Below are 23,696 nucleotides of genomic sequence, written 5' to 3' on the forward strand. Positions count from 1 at the left end.
AAGCAAAATTTGGGGTCCGTTTATATGGGGGCTATACGTAAAAGCGGACCGATATGGCCCGTTTCCAATACCATCCGACCTACATCTATAACAACTACTTGTGCCAAGTTTCAAGTCGATAGCTTGTTTCGTTCGGAAGTTAGCGTGATTTCAACAGACGGACGGACATGCTCAGATCGACTCAGAATTTCACCACGACCCAGAATATATATACTTTATATATATACTTTAGAGCAATATTTCGATGTGTTACAAACGGAATGATAAAGTTAATGTATCCCCATTCTATGGTGGAGGGTATAAAAATCGAACGGCAGATAGTCAATTTCGGAGTTGGTCATTCTAATAAGAATTAAAAAGTCGACACAACAAACGTTAAGTGAATATGTTTCTCCCCCACTGTGCGCTGATTGTGCTGTATAAAGCAAGCCTAAAATTTACAATGGCAGTATTGGAAATGTCGATATTATTATTATGGGTATGATTTCTTATTTCTCTCCTTACTCACATGAATTCTGTGAAAACAGGAACTCATCAGCCTTGTTTGTTATTTGCAACAAGGTTGGTTTTCCAAATGGTTAGCTTCTTGGTTGGTTGTTTTCATATGGCTTGAATCATTTTTTTCTGTTAGATATTTTCCTCCAGCTGAAAAGATAAAAAATATATTTCACAAAAAAAGCAAATATGAAAGAAAAAGTCACATCCATTGTAACAGAGGAAGGTTAAGTGATGACTTAAGATGGGCGAAAAATTGTGAAAGAAATAAAAGCGTACGGGATATTTGTTTTCGGCCATGTTTTGCCTTCATGGACCCTTCTGTAGTTCTGGTTTTGTCATTTTTTTCTGTTTTTTGGTTATGATTATTTGTAAATGGAAAATGTTTCATTTTTAAAGCGACCTGTTATGAGGGTGAAAAACAGAAGTTGGGCAAATGATTTTTTTCAACAAACGAGAATTCTATTTGTTTTTGGCTTTTCCTTAGCAAATAAACATAGAAATATATACAATTTGGGTAATAGGAAATTATTTTATTTTTTTTTTGTTTTGATCAAAGCAAGCTTTACTTTTTGACTTGTTAAATTCTTGGATATAATTTTTTTTCAGAATTTGGAAAATATTCTATCAAATTAAATTTTATGATTTTTTTTATTTTTCTCGATTGCAAAAATATTATGTCTTAGACATACCATTCGTTTGAGGGTATAAGTTAACGCTAACGAAATGAAATTTCCCATTCGACCAAAATCGTGGAACTTAAGTGATGCTATTTGTCTTCTTTTCTTTTACATCCGTTCTAGTTGGACATTTTTTGTGCGAATTAATTTCAAGAGAATTTCCCACCAAGTAATTGCTGACGTTATATCTTCATGAAATCAATTTCAGGTACTCATGACCAAATATTTTGTTGGCATACTAAACTGGCAAATGTTCAATATCAAGAATTATAATCACCTCAGTGAATTAATTCACTGTCGTTGTTAAATACCGAGAATTACAGATGACTTGATGTAACATGACATTATTATAAAAAGCGAAATTTTCAACAAAAAAATCTTATTTTAACCTATTTGATGAAAATTTTGTCAAAATTTTATTTCTGTAGAAAATTTTGTCAAAATTTTATTTCTACATAAATTTTTGTCAAAATTTTATTTCTATAGAAAATTTTGTCAAAATTTTATTTCTACATAAATTTTTGTCAAAGTTTTATTTCTATAGAAAATTTTGTCAAAATCTTATTTCTATAGAAAATTTTGTCAAAATTTTATTTCTTTAGAAAATTTTGTCAAAATTGATTTTTTTTATTTCTTTAGAAAATTTTGTCAAAATTTTATTTATTTAGAGAATTTTGTCAAAATTTTATTTCCTTTGAAAATGTTTGCTAACATTTTATTTCTGTACAAAATTTTGTCAAAATTTTATTTCTATAGAAAATTTGACAACATTTTGTTTCCTTCGAAAATTTTATCAAATTGTATTTCTATAGAAAATTTTTATCAAAATTGGAGCCAACGTGATGCAATGGTTAGCATGCCCGCAATACATACACAAGGTCGTGGGTTCGATTCCTACTTTAACCGAACAGCAAAAAGTTTTTCAGCGGTGGATTATCCCACCTCAGTAATGATGGTGACATTTCTGAGGGTTTCAAAGCTTCTCTAAGTGGTTTCACTGTAATGTGGAACGCCGTTTGGACTCGGCTATAAAAAGGAAGGCCCTTGTCATTGAGCTTAACATGGAATCGGGCTGCACTCAGTGAAAAGAGATAAGTTCACCACTGTGGTATCACAATGGACTGAATAGTCTAAGTGAGCCTGAACCTAATTTGGTCAAAAGGCTTATTTCTTTGGAAAATTTTGTCAAAACTTTATTTATATAGAAAATTATGTCAAAATTTTATTTCTATAGACAATTTTGTCAAAATTTTATTTCTATAGACAATTTTGTCAAAATTTTATTTCTATAGACAATTTTGTCAAAATTGAATTTCTTGGGATTTTTTTTTTAGTTTTTTAGAAAATTTTATTTCTTTAGAAAATTTTGTCAAAGTTTTATTTCTATAGAAAATTTTGTAAAAATTTTATTCCTTTAGAAAATTTTGTTAAAATTTTATTTCTTTAGAACATTTTGTCAAAGTTCTTTTTTTTCTATAGAAAATTTTGTCAAAATTAAATTTCTTTGTTGTTTTTTTTATTTCTATAGAAAATTTTGTCAACATTTTATTTCTATAGAAAATTTTGTCAAAACTTTAGTTCCAAAGAAAATTTTTTCAAAACCTAAGTAGAAAATTTTGTCAAAATTTTATTCCTATAGAAAATTTTGTCAAAATTTTATTTCTATAGAAAATTTTGTCAAAATTTTATTTCTATAGAAAATTTTGTCAGCATTTTGTTTCCTTAGAACATTTTATCAAAATTGTATTTCTGTAGAAAATTTTGTCAAACTTTTTATTTCTTTGGAAATTTTTTGCCAACATTTTATTTCTATAGAAAATTTTGTCAAAACTTTAGTTCCATAGAAAATTTTTTCAAAACCCAACTAGAAAATTTTGCCAAAATTTTATTTCTATAGAAAATTTTGTCAAAATTTTATTTCTATAGAAATTTTTGTCAAAATTTTATTCTATAGAAAATTTTGTCAAAATTTTATTTCTATAGAAAATTTTGTCAAAATTTTATTTCTATAGAAAATTTTGTCAAATTTTTATTTCCAAAGAAAATTTTGTCAAAATTTTATTTCTATAGAAAATTTATTTCTTAACGGGAATAAACCTATCAACATTTCGCTGTTTAGAAATTATAGCATTCTGCGGTTGATTACAATACATATCAACCATCCTGTAGAATAAATTAACTTACACAATAAAATCTTCTCTTTTCACTTTTCTATTTGGTGTATCTACCAAGAAGTTTGAAATTGTAAAAATGAAACAAAAAATAATTTTTCCTATTTGATGAAAACCGCCATAATAAAGTTATGTTCTCAGTGTTTTGCTTAAAAAAAGCCAAATAGCCATCAAGTAACTTGCCACAGTACCACACCAAATAACCTCTGGTGCTCATCTGGAATACCAGAACATTGATCATTATTCATAAACATTTACCACAACTCGCCATATTTATAATTCATCTGGAACCACAATACCAGTATTCACTACCAATGGCTTCATCGTTGCAAACAGTAGCCAGAATTGCAAATGGGCAAAAAGTGGGGAAACGGAAACGATAACGTGGCATAGAAAAAACCAACAGCTAGCAATAACAAAGCTGTATAGGGCACACACCTATACAATGGAAGAGAGCTCCATAGAGAGAGAGTGAGTGAGAAAGAGACATACAGCGAATATAACAAGCTAAGCCACATCTAATCCTATTTAGTTTTATTTATTTTTACTGTCATTGTTTTTGTTTATTTGCTGGTTGTTTTTTTTTTTCTCTATTCCAGTCATAGCCGGTTTTCCGTAACTAAGGTCAATAAATTGTTGTCCTGGTGTTCCTTGCGGTTTTATTTTTTTATTCGTTCATTCATTCATTTTTTTCTTTTTTATTTAGTGAGATTGTTGCAAAATCTCTTTTGCTTTTGAGTTATTGCGTTACATTACCTAGACAACTGGTTACTGCGAATTTTATATTCGCTGTAGTTGCGGCCTAACTAGTTCATGTTTTTATAAATAGCATTTCCCTGCATGAAAGGTAATAAGGCAAATAACAAAGGAAATCATGGTCATACAATTTTTTAATTTTTTGGAAATGTAAATAATGCCATGAGTAGGGTGCTTTTTCGACTAACAGGTGAATAATCGCATAATTGAAAATTAAATTTCTTCAAACTGCGGTTAAATTGAAAATAGCATTTCACACGAAGTGGGACCTACATATCGGTTTGAGTTCTTTGCAAAAAAAAAATCCTTAAATAGTCAAGATCACCGATGCCTCCGAAAAAAATATATTAATACAAAATGGCAAACAAGAACATCTGCATACAATTTTTTTTCATTTTTTGTTTTTTTGTTTTTTAAGTAGTTGCTGTATCTTAAAAAATACAATGCGAATTAAACAAAATATTTATTTACAAATAAACAATTTGTTTTTAGTAGAGAACAGACATATGTTTACACTATACTTAAAAAAAAGGAACCCTCTATTTCATTAATCCATTTAACTTTATTTTAGCTCATAGGATTATTTTGTTTGGAGAAAGTTTCCATTACTCTAATAATTTTTTGCGTACGTTAAATAGTTAAATGAACTAAAAACCAGTACAAAATTATACACAAATGAAGCACAAACATTTACTTAATTCGTGCTTCTTAAAAATTAGTTCATTAATTTTTTAACTGTGTAGATTTTACTTCAAATGAGCCCATCTTGAACTTCATATGGCACAAAGACATTCTTGCAATTTTAAACTCCAATTTTTTCATTCCACCCACAAAATTTTCTTTAACAAGTGAAAAAAATTAATTATGTCCAATCAATTTTATTTGATTTGTCAAAAAATATTTACTTATTTTTGTAATATCGGCGTGATGTCTGCATTTGGTAATACTGTTTAGTGAAAATTTTTTAAAAATAATCCAAATTTTTAAAAATAAACCAAAATTTCTAAAATTAGCCAAAATGTTTTTTTCATGGTGTGTTCACTGTATTTTCAGTGTACACAGTTTTTTTTACCAACATTACGTTCTTCTCTGGTAAATATTATTTAACTTCCAATTTGTAGTTTTTTATTTTTATTTTTGACTTTGAGAAGTACAAAAAATTTTCCGGAAAAAAACATATTTTTAAAACAAGTAAGTAAAGTAGAAAGTCGGGCGTGGCCGACTATATCATACCCTAAACCAACATTACAGAATTAGTAATCATAAGCATTTGTGGGGTAACATATAGGTCTGGGAGATAAACCGCAGTTACATATTTAAGAAAATTAAGGGGTACATGTCTATGGGTGCTTTGTGTCAATCTGACTATAGCTCATAGTCAATGTTGCCATGGAAAATGTTCGGTTTACCCTCCAAGGACAAAAAAAGTTCCCTACTTTCCCATACATTCCCAAACAATTTTCCCTACTATATTTTTCGTTAAATTTAAAAAAATTTACAAAACAAAAATTTTTCTAAGTACTTTATTATCTTAAAACATGAATATGCAACGTATATAACTTAGATTATAAACTTGTATTACCACCACGGTAGAATTCTACCCAAATTAGTTACCTTTTTTGTTAAATCTCTATAAAAATAAAATTTTGGAAAAAGTTTCTATAAACAAATTTTTGTGAGAAATTTTTCTATAGAAATAAAATTTTGACAATAAATTCTAAAGAAATAAAATTTTGAGAAAAAATTCCACAGAAATAAAATTTTGAGAAAAATTTTTTATAGAAATAATATTTTGAAAAAAATTCTATAGAAATACAATTTTGAGAAAATGTTCTATAGAAATAAAATGTTGACAAAATTTTCTACAGGAATAAAGTTTACCACACATTATTAAAGATCAAGCCTTGCCGGCTTCTAATTTCCTCCTCTAGAGCCACCAAAATGTAAAAATTATTACAAATTATGTTGAGTGAAAATGTCCTACATTGTGGCCCTACGTCCCTACAAGATGCTAAATATTAGAAAACCCTACATATAGGGAATTTCCCCTACTTCTAGCAACACTGGCTATGTTGATATTGCACCTACGGAGTTAGTATGCCACTAATATTGAGCCCATTATTAAAAAAGAGAAAATCGTTAAATTAGTGTGGGTAATAAATACAAATTTGTAAAAATCGAGTAATATTCTTATGTAAAAGCTACAAGTACGTATAAGTACGATCGGCTAGTACATCAAAATTTCAAATTTGAGTAACATTGGTTAATAAATAAGAGTACTATGGCCAAATTTGGGAAAATCGAGCGATGCATATATATGGAAGCTATATCTAAATCTGAACCAATTTGCATAATATTTTGCGGGTTTGATTAATTCCACAAAAGGTTACCTTGTGCAAGATTTGAGTAAGATCAGTTAAGAAATGAAGCCTGTATGGTCAAACATAAGGTTATTAGGGGCGATTTTTTCAAAATCGGGTGATACATATATGGGAGCAATATCTACATCTGAACCGATTTCTATGAAATTTTTCACATATAGTTAGTACTATGGAGGACTGAATCCAGCAAACTTTTAGTAAGATCGGTTAATAAATAAGGGTTCTATGGCCAAATTTGGGAAAATCGGGCTATACATATATATGGGAGCTATATCTAAATCGGAACCGATTTCGATGATTTTTTGCACATATAGTAAGTGCTTTAGAAGACTACATTTAGTCAAATTTGGGTCAGATCGGTTGATAAATAAGGGTTTTATGGCCAAATTTAGAAAAATCGGGCGGTACATATGTATGGGAGCTATAGCTAAATCTGAACCGATTTCGATGATTTTTTGCACATATAGTTAGTGCTATAGAAGATTATATTTAGCCAACTTTGAGTAAGATCGGTTGATAAATAAAGGTTTTGTGGCCAAATTTGGGAAAATCGGGCGATACATATATATGGGAGCTATATCTAAATCTGAACCGATTTGGATGAAATTTTGCAGACTTGAAGGGCGATGGAAAAGATTACCTTTTGCCAAATTTGGTGACGATGCGTTTGCAAAAACGCGCAACGTGACCCCATTTGTCGAAATCGGGCGATACATATATATGGGAGCTATATCTAAATTTGATCCGATTTCTTCCAAATTCAATAGCGTTCGTCCTTGTGCCTAAAAAACTCCCTGTACCAAATTTCATCAAAATCGGTTAATAATTGCGACCGGAATCCTGTGAACAACAAATACATGGACAGACGGACGGACACCAAGCGCTAGATCGACTCAGGAGGTGATTCTGAGTCGATCGGTATATATTTTATGGGGTCTAAAATCAATATTTCTGGTAGGCACATTTTTTGACCGATCAAACTTATTATACCCAAACCACTATGTGGTTTAGGGTATAAATAGCGCTATAATGTATTAAATACAAAAAAACTTAATTTCATAGAATTCTGTCAACATTTTAAGGTGTAAGAATTTTTTTCTGCTTGTATCTTAAAAGATATAGTGCGCATGTAAGGGTTAAAAATGTTTAATAATATGTACTATGTTCAGTTTCAAGCTGAAAACCAGCTTGTTTTCACGGTTAATTTTTTTAATTAATTAATTTAGAAATATAAAATTATTTGCAATCAATTCATTGGATCTTTTCCATCCATTATTTGGCAAGACTTGAATAATTTGATCAAGTCTTCATAAATATATTTGTACTTATAATTTAGTGGTTTGGTCAAAAAAAAAAAAACGAACATAGTACTCACCTTAAAATCCAAAAAAAGTCGCTTGTACATCTTTTGAGTTTGCAAAGAAAAAGTCGTCTCATGACCCGATATTTGTGTAGGTTATAAAAATGCCTATTCCTATGCGATAACCTTGTAAAAACCTCCTTCAGGATCCACTAAAATCCATTTGCTTATTTGCTATGGCAATGAATTCTGTTAAGTTGAATAGCAAGACCGTAAAGTTATTTAAGTGGTTATGATATAAGCAGATTTTTTGTTTATCTTCATTCAGATTTTCATTTCATTCCCAAACGTCTGCGTCTCTAGATTTGTAGCTTCTACCTTTTTCCCTTCCCACTCAAAATATCTGTTTCGTGGTTTTTCTGAACAGTGTACATTGTTCACATTATCATTTGCATATAAATTTGCCAATATTTTATGACCATTACCTTCTGCAAATGACCAAATTCCTCGTCATTTATATTCCTATAACAGGCAACATAAATGTGTCCTTGAATCTTTATCTTTATAAGTGGGCGTAGGTTGGTTAGTGAAAGCTAAAGTCTTGCCTCGCGTGTCTGTGTGTGTTGGAGTGATATTTAGGTTGGTAAGATAGTGTTTGTATGTGTATGTGGTTGGCATTTGGTTGAGAATGTGTGGCAAATTGTAGCCTGTAATATTTTGAAAGCCTTTTGGTTGTATGTTAGATTGTATGGTCTGGAAAAAATTAGGCCATGCAAATAAATCATTTCATTTTAAATCCTTAATATAGGCTTTTTACTCCATTATCATAGTTATGTCGATTTTCTTCTTATTTTACCATGACTCTTTACAAAAGTAGGACAAATTTTTAAGCTATGAATTTTAAATTCACTGCCATAGATAGATTCAAAATAATTTAACTTTTTATAACTTTTTAAAGTGGTGTGTATATAAAAAAACTACTTTGGGTGAAGACAAAAAAATAGAGAACTTGCAAAAAATAAGACTGGAATGGTAAAAATAGAACAATTTAGAAAGTCGTTCAAACTTGGCTATAAAGAGAAAAAACCTTGTTAATGAAATCGTGTAACACATAGTGGTGATAAAGAAGTTCATGACTTTGGTGTTACAATGGACTGAATATTCTAAGTTAGCCTGAAATAACGAACTGCCACTATACCTAACCCATTCTAACCTACAAATTAGTATGGACGAACTGAGCCTCAGGAAAAAAATAAACCCTCAGGACGCTTAAAAAGTGAAATCTGGGGAACGGTCTATATAGAAAGGTTATATTTAAATATGGACCCTCTGGAGAATTTTTATACCCACCACCATAGGTTGTGGTGATGATACGTTTCCCATTCGGTTTGTAACTCAACGATATATCGATTTCTTTCCACAGAAATTAGATTGTATATATTCTTGATTAGGGTGACATTCTAAGATGATCTAACGATGTCCGTCGGTCCGCTGTAATCACTCTATAGCCTTCAATAAAGTAATTTTGCACAAAATCGTTCTTTCTCTGCATGCAGCACATGTTTGAGGATAAGCTACATCGACCCATGTTTCGAAATAGCTTCCTTTTAGACAGATCTACTTCTTGAGGACAGGAAATCCGCATTTGACGAGTTAATCACAAGTTGTTGTTATATAAGCTGGGTAGGATTGGTTTGACTTGTACTATTATGAATTGAATTTCATCGTATCTGGAGTGCCGTATGCAGACTGCATACCTTGGGGATTCTTATTCGAGGTATGTTAATTTCCCATCGGGCGTGCTTCAGGGCAGTCATAAGGGAATGATTTACCCCAATAGATAGTGAAATCGGAAATTTTGATATATGCTGATAATGTTAAGATATTCTCCTCATTCGATAATTCGGATCGAACTCATTTATTGCAATATAATTTTGATAGCTCTGGAGACTGGTATAGGAGAATTTTAATGGATATAAACTTGAAGCAGTGCACATTTATGTAATTCTCCAGTTCTACAGTACAACAGTTGGTAGCATTCTAACATAAATGGTAGATTTTTTACTGTTTGGTAGATTAATGGAGTCTTGATGTTTTGGTTGAATATTCCTTCCCACATAAGAGCTACTTCACAAATTGCCTCTAGAAATAACATTTTGACAACATTTTCTATCGAAATAAAATTGTGACAAAATTTTCTATAGAAATAAAATTTAAAAAAAAAATTCTATAGAAATAAAATTTTAACAAAATTTGTATACAAATAAAATTTTGACAAATATTTCTATAAAAATAAACTTTTGACAAAATTTTCTACAGAAATAAAATTTAGATAAAATTTTCTATAGAAATCCAATTTTGGCAAAATTTTCTATAAAAATAAAATTTTGACACAATTTTCTATGGAAATAAAATTTTGACAAAATTTTCTATAGAAATAAAATGTTGACAAAATTTTCCATAGAAAAAAAAAATTTGACAACATTTTCTATAGAAATAAAATTGTGAAAGAAATTTTCTATAGAAATAAAATTTTTAAAAAAATTTCTATAGAAATAAAATTTTGACAAAATTTTCTATCGAAATAAAAATTTTGACAAAATTTTTATAGAAATAAAATTTTGAAAAAACTTTCTATAAAACTAAACTTTTGACAAAATGTTCTATAGAAAAAAAAATTAGATACAATTTTCTGTGGAAATAAAATTTAGATGAAATTTTCTTCAGAAATAAAATTAAGGTGAAATTTTCTTTAGAAATAAAATTTTGACAACATTTTCTATTGAAGTAAAATTTTGACACAATTTTCTATGGAAATAAAATTTTGACAAAATTTTCTATAGAAATAAAATGTTGACAAAATTTTCTATAGAAATAAAATTTTGAAAAAATTTTTTTATAGAAATAAAATTTTGATAAAATTTTCTACAGAAATAAAATTTTACCATATTTTCTTTAGAAATAAAATTTTGACAAAATTTTCTATAGAAATAAAATTTTGAAAAAAATATTCTATAGAAAAAAAATTTTGACAAAATTTTTATACAAATAAAATTTGGACAAAATTTTCTATGGAAATAAACTTTTGACAAAATTTTCTACAGAAATAAAATTTAGATACAATTTTCTATAGAAATAAAATGTTGGCAAAATTTTCTATAGAAATAAAATTTTGGCAATATTTTCTATAGAAATAAAATTTTGACAAAATTTTTTATAGAAATAAAATTTTGAAAAAAAATTTTATAGAAATAAAATGTTGACAAAATTTTCTATAGAAATAAAATTTTGAAAAAAATTTCTATAGAAATAAAATTTTGACAAAATTTTCTATAGAAATAAAATTTTGAAAAAAATATTCTATAGAAATAAAATTTTGACAAAATTTTTATACAAATAAAATTTGGACAAAATTTTCTATAAAAATAAGCTTTTGACAAAATTTTCTACAGAAATAAAATTTATATTACATGTTAGCCTGATACCGAAACAGGCAATTGACGTCCAAATGCATTATATCTAATTATACAATTATTATTCGAGCTTTATGGACAGATATAGATTAAGGAACATGGTTAATAGAGCCATTGAAAAGAAAACGCCAGATACAAATCTATACATTTAGATACAATTTTCTATAGAAATAAAATGTTGGCAAAATTTTCTATAGAAATAAAATTTTGGCAATATTTTCTATAGAAATAAAATTTTGACAAAATTTTTATACAAATAAAATTTGGACAAAATTTTCTATAGAAATAAAATTTTGATAAAATTTTCTATAGAAATAAAATTTTACAATATTTTCTATAGAAATAATATTTTGACAAAATTTTCTATAGAACTAAAATTGTGACAAAATTTTCTATAGAAATAAAATTTTGAAAAAAAAATTCTATAGAAATAAAATTTTGACAAAATTTTTATTAAAAAAAAAAAACAAAATTTTCTATAGAAATAAAATTTTGGCAAAATTTTCTATAGAAATAAAATTTTGACAACATTTTCTATAGAAATATAATGTAGATTAAAGTTTGTATAGAAATAAAATTTTGACAAAATTTTCTATAGAAATAAAATTTTGACAACATTTTCTATGGCAATAAAATTGTTACAAAATTTTCTATAGAAATAAAATTTAGATAAAATTTTCTTTAGAAATAAAATTTAGGTGAAATTTTCTTTAGAAATAAAATTTTGACATTTTCTATTGAAATAAAATTTTGACACATTTTTCTATGGAAATAAAATTTTGACAAAATTTTCTATAGAAATAAAATAATAAAAATTTTCTATAGAAACAAAATTTTCCATAGAATTAAAAATTTGATAAAATTTTCTATAGAAATAAAATTTGGAAAAAAAATTCTATAGAAATAAAATTTTGACAAAATTTTCTAAAAACATAAACTATTAACAAAATTTTCTACAGAAATAAAATTTAGATAAAATTTTCTATAGAAATAAAATTTTGGCAAAATATTCTATAGAAATAAAATTCTATAGAAATAATAATTTTATTTCTATAGAACAATTTGCCAAAATGTTCTATAGAAATAAAATTTATATAAAAATTTCTATAGGAATAAAATGTTGGCAAAAATTTTTATAGAAATAAAATTTTGACACAATTTTCTATAGAAATAAAATTTTGACACAATTTTCTATAGTAATAAAATTTTGACAATATTTTCTATTAAAATAAATTTTAAAAAAATATTCTATGGAAATAAAATTTTTAAAAATATTCTATAGAAATCAAATGTTGACAAAATTTTCTATAGAAATCAAATGTTGACAAAATTTCCATAGAAATAAGATCTTGACAAAACTTTGTATAGAAATAAAATTTTGACAAAATTTTCTATAAAAATAAAATTTAGATAAAATTTTCTATAGAAATAAAATTTACATAAAATTTTCTATAGAAAAAAAAATAGAAAATGTTCTATAGAAATAAAATTTTGAAAATATTTTCTATTAAAATAAAATTTTGACAACATTTTTTATAAAAATAAAATTTAGACAAAATTTTCTATAAAAATAAACGTTTGATAAAATTTTCTATAGAAATAAAATTTAGATAAAATTTTCTATAGAAAAAAATTTAACAACATTTTCTATAGACATACAATTTTGACAATATTTTCTATTAAAATAAAATTTTGACAAAATTTTCTATAGGAATAAAATTTTGACAACATTTTCTATAGAAATGAAATTGTGACAAAATTTTCTATAGAAAAACAATGTTGACAAAATTTTCTAGTAAAATAAATTTTTGACAAATTTATGAAATAAAATGTTGACAAAATTTTCTATAGAAATAAAATTTTGACAAAATTTTTTATAGAAATAAAATTTTGAAAAAATTTTCTTTAGAAATGAAATTTTGACAAAATTTTCTATAGAAATGAAGTTTTGACAAAATTTTCTATAGAAATAAAATTTAGATAAAATTTCCTATAGAAAAAAATGTTAACAACATTTTCTATAGAAATAAAATTGTGACAAAATTTTCTATAGAAAAACAATGTTGACAAAATTTTCTATAAAATTAAATTTTGACAAATTTATGAAATAAATTATGAAATAAAATTTTCTAGAAATAAAATGTTGACAAAATTTTTTATAGAAATAAAATTTTGAAAACATTTTCTATAGAAATGAAATCTTGACAAAATTTTCTATAGAAATGAAGTTTTGACAAAATTTTCTATAGAAATACAATTTAGATAAAATTTTCTACAGAAAAGAAATTTAACAATATTTTCTATAGAAAAACAATGTTGACAAAATTTTCTATAAAATTAAATTTTGACAAATTTATGAAATAAATTATGAAATAAAATTTTGACAAAATTTTCTATAGAAATAAAATCTTGACAAAATGTTCTATGGAAATAAAATTTAGACAAAATTTTCTATGGAAATAAAATTTTTACAATATTTTCTATAGAAATAAAATCTTGACAAAATTTTCTACAGATTCTAAATTTCATTTCCCCCCTCTTAAGGGCCGATGGACGATGGTGGACTGTATGATAAGGTATATGTCAGTTAATGGTGATATTCCATGCTCAGAATTGTTATCTAAGATTAGGATGAATTTCTCTTTCAGGCCTTCTAGGAACTACCAGTTTCTCTTCATTGATTTTGAACGTTAGAATAATGCATAAATAGAAAGTGTCCGTAGGATGTTTATTGATTTGTTTATTGATTTTAGCTTAAGTATTGATAAGATTAATTTAAACATTTTAGCATACTTGAATAACTAATTGATTTTTTTTTGTTTTTGTCAAGTGCATTGACTCACAGAATAAAGTTTTTATGGACTATGGTCATGTGAACCATTTATGACACGGACTGGTTTTTTTTTTTATTATTATTAAATCCCAAATATTTCTTTGTAGCAACAGTTAATTCTTATTCATGTGTTGCTTTGCGATTTCAAATCTAAAATATATTTCGCCGCTCACATTTGACCACAAGTGTATGAACAATTTAGTTTGGTCTCTATCATAATTCATATCTCATGTTCAATGGTCGTTCTCATGTTTTGGAAACTTTAAGCTGCATTTTGCTGTTGGTGTTGCTGATAGTTTTGGTTGTTAAAGATATGGTTGGTGTTGGTGTTGAGGTTAGTGTTAGTATTAGTGTTGGTAAATGTTTGTGAAGTTTTGTTCTTGTTGTTGTGTCTGATGGTCATTTTAGCAATGGTGACTTAAATACTAAGTCATAAATTTTCATTTAGATTTTTAACATGCTGATATTACGTTTAGTGGGACATTTATTATTATTAAAAAAAACACAAGAAATAACACCAACAACTGAATAATAGTCCCATTATTCGTTGCGTTGCAGCATATATGACTGCTTACAATAGTGATTATTGGTACTCATATTACCACCATAGAACTCTTTCATGTTATCATGTCCTAATATTTAATTAAACATTCAACTATGAAATAACAATAAACAAAATGAAATTCAACCAAAATATTTTATGTATAAGCATTGTAAATATTTTATATTCTTACTGAGCTCTATCCATTTATCTAACCATAGTACAAGGGTAAATCGCATTCTTTACGGTACCGGATGAGAAGCAATTTGTTTTAATGTCCCAGTGAGATTTCTACCAGCTCAATAATGGTGGAGAACTCAAAGGCAAAATTTATACGTAAGAATCGTATACGGATGTGTTGGGGCGGCATCAAGAGCTTATATTTAAATGCTTGAGGATTATTTAGAGTGGTGCCTGGGGGATAGAAAATAATCGTTTGTGTAAATCTTAGAGAACAAGGTCAATTAATGGAAAGAAAACCAAAAAAGACGAAATTATAGGACATTTTTACCACACAGATGCTGAATAAAGAATTGTGGCTTTATGCATTAATTGAATTTTATTTCCATTTATAAATTATGGTACCAATAAATACTTGGGTTAGGTTAAATAAAGCGGAAGACCACCGTCCTAGCAAGGGGGTAAAATAAGCTATATTCCTGATAAGAGTAAAATTCTTCGATCGTCTAACGATGTCCATCTCTCCATCAGGACTAACCCTCGTTTGTGAATCCAAATGAAATGAATGAATCCATCAGTTGTTAGACATCTGCCACACTGTAATGGCACCGGATTGTGGGGGCTGATGTATGGGACTCCAACAGTAGAAAATTAACGTAGTGTTTCGAACCTGTGAATTTCTTCGAATTTCTCATCCGAATCCTGCAAAACAGGTACAGATGTCCATAATGGCAGGAACAGGGTACTATAAGTTAGTACACGCAGAGAAGGAATATGATCACCTCAAATATGTTTAAAGAGCAAAATGTTATTTTTGTATGGTGACCATGTAACATGTTTGTCACTAAAATGTTATTTTCTCGTCAAATATAACCTGCTCGCCGAAATCAGATACATGATTTCCGAGGAAATAACATGGTTGCGAAAACCATGTTACATGGTCACCACCCAAAAATAACATTTTGCTCTTAAAACATGTTTGAGGTGATCATATTCCTTCTCTGGGTGTAAATATGTTGGCAATACCAAGATGGAGACGAGATAGACATATGGTGTCTTTGGCAATATTGCTCAGGGACGGCCCCTGAGCCGATCTAGCTATTTCGAGTAGAGCTAACATTATTGCAAGGCATGTGATACGTGGTTGAAATCGGTTGAGGTTTAGATATAGCGCCAAATACATGTTTTTCTTATTTCGGCAAAAATTACCAAAATACCTAAATTTTCCTTGTAAAATCGAAAACTTGTACGAGTATGAATCACTCAAATTTCCTTATACTTCTAATACATATCTATCGACGTATAAATCATAAGTACACTTTTGCGAAGTTGCCTAAAAATTGTTTCAAATTTAAATGTAAAATTTTAAGTCTATAAAAGTCAAAAAATTTTGTCCAGATCGAGTCAGATTTAAATTTATATATTTGGTACAAACCTTTATATAGAGCACCCACCACATTTGACGGATTTGTTATGGTATCGAAAATTTTGATATACAAAGTGGTGAAGGATATAATATAGTCGGCCCCGCCCGACTTTAGACTTTCCTTACTTGCACTGATAGAAAAAGTTTTGTTATATTAATGAAATGTGTCATTAAAAGTGAGCCAATGAAACAATTTCGTTAATATAACGAATTTTTTCGTTATTATGACGAATTTTCTGTTAATCAACGTAACGTTTCTTAATATTAACGAATATTTTCATTGTATTAATAAAAATGTTTCGCCATATCAATGAAAAAATTTTATTTTTATACCCTGCGCCACACTGTGGAACAGGGTATTATAAGTTAGTGCATATGTTTGTAACACCCAGAAGGAGACGAGATAGATACATGGTGTCTTTGGCAATAATGCTCAGGCTGGGTCCCTGAGTCGATATAACTATGTCCGTCTGTCCGTCCGTCCGTCCGTCCGTCCATCCGTCCGTCTGTCTGTGAACACATTTTTGTGATCAAAGTCTAGGTCGCAATTTAAGTCCAATCGCCTTCAAATTTGGCACATGTTCCTAACTTGGGTCAGACTAGAACCCTATTGATTTTGGAAGAAATCGGTTCAGATTTAGGTATAGCTCCCATATATATCTTTCGCCCGATATGCACTAATATGGACCCAGCAGCCAGAGTTTTGTACCGATTTGCTTGAAATTTTGTACAAACATAACACTTAGTCGTATAGTCAAGTGTGCAAAATTTGATTGAAATCTGTTCAGATTTAGATATAACAGGTTGGCTGATAAGACCCCGGTCTAACAAAGAAAAACACATTTTTTTGTCAAAATTCGTTTTTATTATTCAACATAGTTCCCTTCAAGAGCGATACAACGATTATAACGACCTTCCAATTTTTTGATACAATTTTGGTAGTACTCCTTCGGTTTTGCCTCAAAATAGGCCTCAGTTTCGGCGATCACCTTTTCATTGCAGCCAAATTTTTTCCCTGCGAGCATCCTTTTGAGGTCTGAGAATAAGAAAAAGTCGCTGGGGGCCAGATCTGGAGAATACGGTGGGTGGGGAAGCAATTCGAACCCCAATTCATGAATTTTTGCCATCGTTCTCAATGACTTGTGGCACGGTGCGTTGTCTTGGTGGAACAACACTTTTCTTCTTCATATTCAAACGCTCCAATAACGCCATATAATAGTCACTGTTGATGGTTTTTCCCTTCTCAAGATAATCGATAAAAATTATTCCATGCGCATCCCAAGAAACAGAGGCCATTACTTTGCCTGCGGACTTTTGAGTCTTTCCACGCTTCGGAGACGGTTCACCGGTCGCTGTCCACTCAGCCGACTGTCGATTGGACTCAGGAGTGTAGTGATGGAGCCATGTTTCATCCATTGTCACATATCGACGATAAAACTCGGGTATGTTACGAGTTAACAGCTGCAAACACCGCTCAGAATCATCAACAATTTGTTGTTTTTGGTCAAATGTGAGCTCGCGCGGCATCCATTTTGCACGGAGCTTCCGCATATCCAAATATTGATGAATGATATGACCAACACATTCCTTTGATATATTTAAGGCCTCTGCTATCTCGATCAACTTCATTTTACGGATTTGTGGATTTTTTTGATGTTTTCGTCGGTAACCACCTCTTTCGGGCGTCCACTGCGTTCACCGTCCTCCGTGCTCATTTCTCCACGCTTGAATTTTGCACACCAATCAATTATTGTTGATTTCACTGGGGCAGAGTCCGGAAACTCATTATCAAGCCAAGTTTTTGCTTCCACCGTATTTTTTCCCTTCAGAAAACAGCATTTTATCAAAACACGAAATTCCTTTTTTTTCAATTTTTTCACAATAACAAAAGTTGCTTCACAAAAGACGCTCTATTTCACAAACTAATTGACTTACAGACGTCAAAATTTGACCCGAATCATTTGAAGGTTGGTACTATATAAAAATAATATGCATTTAATACTAGCGACGCCATCTATGTGTCAGACCGGGGATTTATCAGCCAACCTGTTAGCTCCCAAATATATCTTTCGCCTGATATGGACTTATATGGCCCCAGAAGCCAGATTTTTGGCCGAATTTAGTTGAAATTTTGCACAGGGAGTAGAAGTAGCATTGTAGCTATGCGTGCCAAATTTGGTTGAAATCGGTTCAGATTTAGATATTGCTCCCATATATAGCTTTCGCCCGATTTACACTCATATGAACACAGAGGCCAATTTTTAACTCCGATTTAGTTGAAATTTTGCACAGGGAGTAGAATTAGCATTGTAGCTATGCGTGCCAAATTTGGTTGAAATCGGTTCAGATGTAGATATAGCTCCCATATATATGTTTTTCTGATTTCGACAAAAATGGTCAAAATACCAACATTTCCCTTGTAAAATCGCCACTGCTTAGTCGAAAAGTTGTAAAACTGACTCCAATTTTCCTAAGCTTCTAATACATATATATCGAGCGATAAATCATAAATAAACTTTTGCCAAGTTTCCTTAAAATTGCTTCAGATTTAAATATTTCCCATATTATTTTACTAACATTGTGTTCCACCCTAGTGCATTAGCCGACTTCAATATTGAGTCTATACATTTGGTAGAAGTCTATCAAATTCTGTCCAGATCGAGTGATATTTAAATATATGTATGTATTTGGGACAAACCTTTATATATAGCCCCCAATACATTTGACGGATGTGATATGGAATCGAAAATTTAGATCTACAAAGTGGTGCAGGGTATAATATAGTCGGGCCCGTCCGACTTTAGACATTCCTTACTTGTTTTAAATGAAATTTTCTTTGTGTGTGTGGTGAATAGATCCGCACTCCAATGGAAAGACGGTTATTTGAGTTAACTTCTTATCACAGGCGGGGCCATATCCGTCAATTATTGTGAGCTGAAAATTCCAAGCATTAGTGCACGCTGAATCATGGGAAATTTCAAAATTTTGTTCTACCCCTATATTTCATATATTTGCTTAAAATTATAAATCTCTTCTCGCTAATATCTCTCATGGAGTTGAGATGACTGCGTTCCGTATAAAGAAAGAAAAATCCCTTAACACAATTTTTAGCCACTATGCTATCCGATTACTTTGTTATTCATTATCGACAGGATAGAAAGGTTTGGGAACAAAAAAAAAAAAAAAAAATACAAATTGGCGGAAGGAGGTCTAACAAGAAAACCATTGGATTACAACAAAACATAAGCCATTAACACGGAAATAGATGGAGTAGATAATAGTTAGGCATAGGCCACATGCATTTTAATGCTTAGGACTTTGGAGCTGCAACAAAGCATTAGCCTTTAAGGCGATAATGATAATAACAATGATGATAATGAAAACATTGGTGGTATGCCACAGAGTAATGTTTGTTGCATGTTACGGGCTATTATCATAACCATATAATATCAGGAGGAACTCCAGTCCTCCACCAGCGCCACTGATACATACAGGCCCACCACAAAATCAAGTTATGTAGCCATAGTGCCCGGGACATGTCGCTAATAACCGTACAAATAATATAAGACCTCGTTTTAAGCAAACACTATGATCATCACCTGCAACCAACCAAATCATAACAGCCATTCTCTATGGGGGGGGGGAATTTAGAGAATATGGCCAGTTATGAAATTCAGGCTCAAATCTCCATACAAATGGCTTACACAAAAAGCGAACAATAATAAAAATTCCGCAAAAAAAAAAAAAAAAACAAAACCCAGAACAATATCATCCATTCAAGCCACCACGACCAAGACCTCAACGACACTCTGAAGGACATCATTTGCAGCGGCTGGTGTTATTATGGAACAAATTATGATTTTCATTTGAATTTCCTTTCCAAACACACAGATATGCCATCGTGGTATGGCATTCCCATATTCAGTGGTCGTTTGTGTTGTTTGCATGTGCAATGCAGTTCATGTTGTCATGCAGTTTCTAAAGTCTTCCAAAACTCTACTCTTTAGCTCAACAAGACTGACATCCTGTAGATATGTGTCCTGATGTGACTACCGCTTTAGTTAAGCCCATCCGCACAACAAACTATCACACAAAAGTGCTTTAGTTCAGAGTTTTTCCAAAAACGATGGGGGCAAAAAAAAAAAACAAAAGCCAGTATAAAAGGTTAAAAGTTTGGCAATGGCGAATCTTAAATACCCAATAGCATGAAATGCCTAAAAAATTTACATCAATAAGGAAACTACCTCGGATTCCATGTTATAAAATAATTAAATATGGAAATCTGTCAATATGAGGCTTTATCGAAACATGGAACGATATAATTTAATTCCCGGAAAATCAGATAAAAAAATTTATATGTTCAAGAAGTTAAATCAGGGGTCAATTTATGTGGGAGCACTATAAAAACATGGATCGATGGTTAAGCTAGGTCAGGTATAGTGGCAGCCCGATATTTCAGGCTCACTTAGACTAGTAATCCATTATGATGCCACAGTGGTGAACTTCTGTCTTATCACTGAGTGCTGCCTAATTCTATGTTTAGCTTAATGACATGGGACCTCATTTCAATAGCCGAGTCCAAGCGGAGTTTTACATTGCTTGGCAACTCCTTGTGGAAGATTTTAAACACTCAGAAATATCACCAGCCATACATAGAGGGGATATTCCACAACTGAAAACCTTTTATTTGGTATAAAGTACTCTTCAACCCATGACCCTTTGTATGTAAGGCGGCCAATTTAACCACTGTACCATGGTGGCTCCAATGTGGGGCCTATAACGAAGTTTGTACCTTAAAATACAAAAATATCTAGAATTGCATGCAAATCAATTGAAAATTGCACCTTCTATGTCCTGGGAGATCGATCTTTATGGGGCCTATATCGACGTCTAGATGTTAAAGAATTTCAAACAAGGGATCGGTTTATGTGGGGCTATTTCAAAATAGGAACCAATGTAAACCAAATTTTACATGACCCTTAAGTGAAAGTGGCAGCCCGATTTACTGTCAGGCTCACATAGACTATTCAGTCCATTATGGTACATCACCCTTGAAATATCCCTATATTTCTCATATCAAACTAATCGATTAATGTTGAAAAGGTTCAATTCGGAGGATTGGTTTATAAGAGGTCAATAACAAAACCTAGACCGATATACTGCATTTTACAACTTTTACTGCTCGCGGACAAAAACTAAATTTCAAAACAATATCTTAAATTTTAAAGGCTTACAACGGTGCCCCACGTTGGGCGCCATTTTTTCTTAGGTTACAGGCTATAGTGCAGGATCTACTGTGGTGTAATGGTTTGCATAACAACCTTGCTTGCAAAGGGTCGTAGATTCAATCTTACGAGGGAACACTAAAAAGTTTTTCAGCCGTGGTTTCTTTACTCACAGAAATGCTGGCGCCATTTTGAGAGCGTTTCAATGCTTATCTAAGCGGTTTCAATATATGACACACTATTCGGACAAAAAGCAGGTCCTTTGTCATTGAGCTAAATATAGAATCCGACAGCACTCATTGAGAAGTTCAACATCAGTGGTATCACAATGGAGTGAATAGTCCAAGTGAACCCGAATAATTTAACATAACCTATCCTAAAGCTGTAACGCGATTACAACGGACGGACGTCATTAGATCATCTTATGATCTCCCCTTGATCCAAACTATATACACTTTATGTGCTCGAAAATCCATATTTTGATGTGTTACAAACGGTATGGGAAACTTAGTATACCTCCATTACCATTCTATACTGGACGGGGTATTAAAAGCCAAGAGAAAAGGAAAATATCCTAACCTAGTGGTAAATATGAACAAAAAAGACCAAATAAACATTAGATGAAGTACCTCCTTCAGTACATCTCTTGGTGCTTCCCCTCCCCCCATCCACCAGTAGCCATCATTTCCGTCCTTGTGTTTTAGTGGTGACATTTATGATTTGGGACACTTGTGATGGGTTTTTTACGGTGTCCATGTTTGGTTGCTGCTGGAAGCATAGCAACATTTACGAGAAGCACTGCAAGAAAATCATTTTCATAAAGTAAATGGGTTATTAAATTAATATTGCATTTTCGAAGGAAAAAAATATAAAAGAAGTCTGGGAAAAAATGATAACAAAACTTTTAATGAAATGTTTATCACTAGAATAATTCTGTGAAGGGATAACCCAAAAATTTAAGTGTAAATAAATTGCAGCATTGCAGGTAGCATAATAAAGTTGAAAATTCTCATTACGTCGAAAAAATCAGAACAACTTTGACTTTGATTTTTAAAGAAAAATTCGAAAAGTCAAGATTGAATTAAAAGGAGAATAAAAATTTTTAAAAATACGAGTTTTCTAATTTTGTAAAATTACTCGAAAAGTCGACTTTCCTAAAAAAAATTAAGGTTCGAAAAGTCGACAAACATTAGAACACAACCCGAAGGTGAAGAGTCTACTTTCTTAAGTTTTGAAGCCCAATGGCGAAAAGTCAACTTTCTTAAGTTTTGAATTAGAAGGGAAATAAAAAAATTTTAGTAGGGCGATTTTTTTCATAAACAGGTGTATATCGGTCCTTGCTTCGTTATAGTCCTCATTTCAACCTGGGGTCTTGAGTATTTATATACCGCAATTTTTAACTCATTTGCCTGAAATTAAAAATTAAAAAATATTTTAGGTCCATACATATGTGTGCGGAATATGGTCTGTAGTGGCCCGTGTTTCGGTAGGTTAGGTTAGGTAAAGTGGCAGCCCGATTAAATTTCAGGCTCACTTAGACTATTCAGTCCATTGTGATACCACATTTAACTAAAAGTACCTATTACATATGGGCACTTCTACTCTTAACCACTGAACCTTCTCTATTATTTAGTTTTGTTGAACCAACCAGATTGCTCCCAAAAAATATTAACAAACTGCTTAAGTTAACGTTTTCCAGTTCCGCCAGTAATCTAAAGCTAAATGCTCCTAAAATTCGCTTACGCCTTACACAAAAAACAGGACACTCACACAAGAGGTGTTTAATTTATTCCTTTTCCTCCACATCATGACAGCTTATACAATAGTCATTATACTTTGCACCTATAGTTTTTGCAAATTCGCCAATCAGGCAGCGACCCGTTATAGCAGATATCAGGAGTGCTATCTGACGCCTTGAGAACACTAACATATCTAGTGTGCGGTTTAAGTTTAAATGGGGCCATATTTGCTTGGTGCCGTTGCAATTCTCCCATCGAATATTGGCCATCATAACAGCCTTCTCACGCAGTAAGAGCTTTCAGGTGGCCAGAGGCATACCAACAGATTTGAGTTCCCCTGAAATATGTTAGGTAGTTCCTAGTCTTGCTAACACATCTGCTTCGCAGTTCCCCGGTATGTTCCTATGGCCAGGCACCCATATTAGGCGAATATTGTACTGCTCAGCAATCTCGTTGAGAGATTTGCGGCAGTCTATGGCCATTTTCGAGTTAAGGA

General features: G+C 30.7%; 1 protein-coding gene across 1 annotated transcript in view; it reads left to right on the forward strand.

Moving 5' to 3' along the window:
• kek3 (leucine-rich repeat, immunoglobulin-like domain-containing kekkon 3 protein) overlaps positions 1-23,696 on the forward strand; it is a 265,740-nt gene that overhangs the window by 212,902 nt on the left and 29,142 nt on the right. The window lies entirely within an intron of this gene.

This window comes from Haematobia irritans, chromosome 2 (assembly GCF_050003625.1).
Source record: "Haematobia irritans isolate KBUSLIRL chromosome 2, ASM5000362v1, whole genome shotgun sequence".
Taxonomy (NCBI): Eukaryota; Metazoa; Arthropoda; class Insecta; order Diptera; family Muscidae; genus Haematobia; species Haematobia irritans.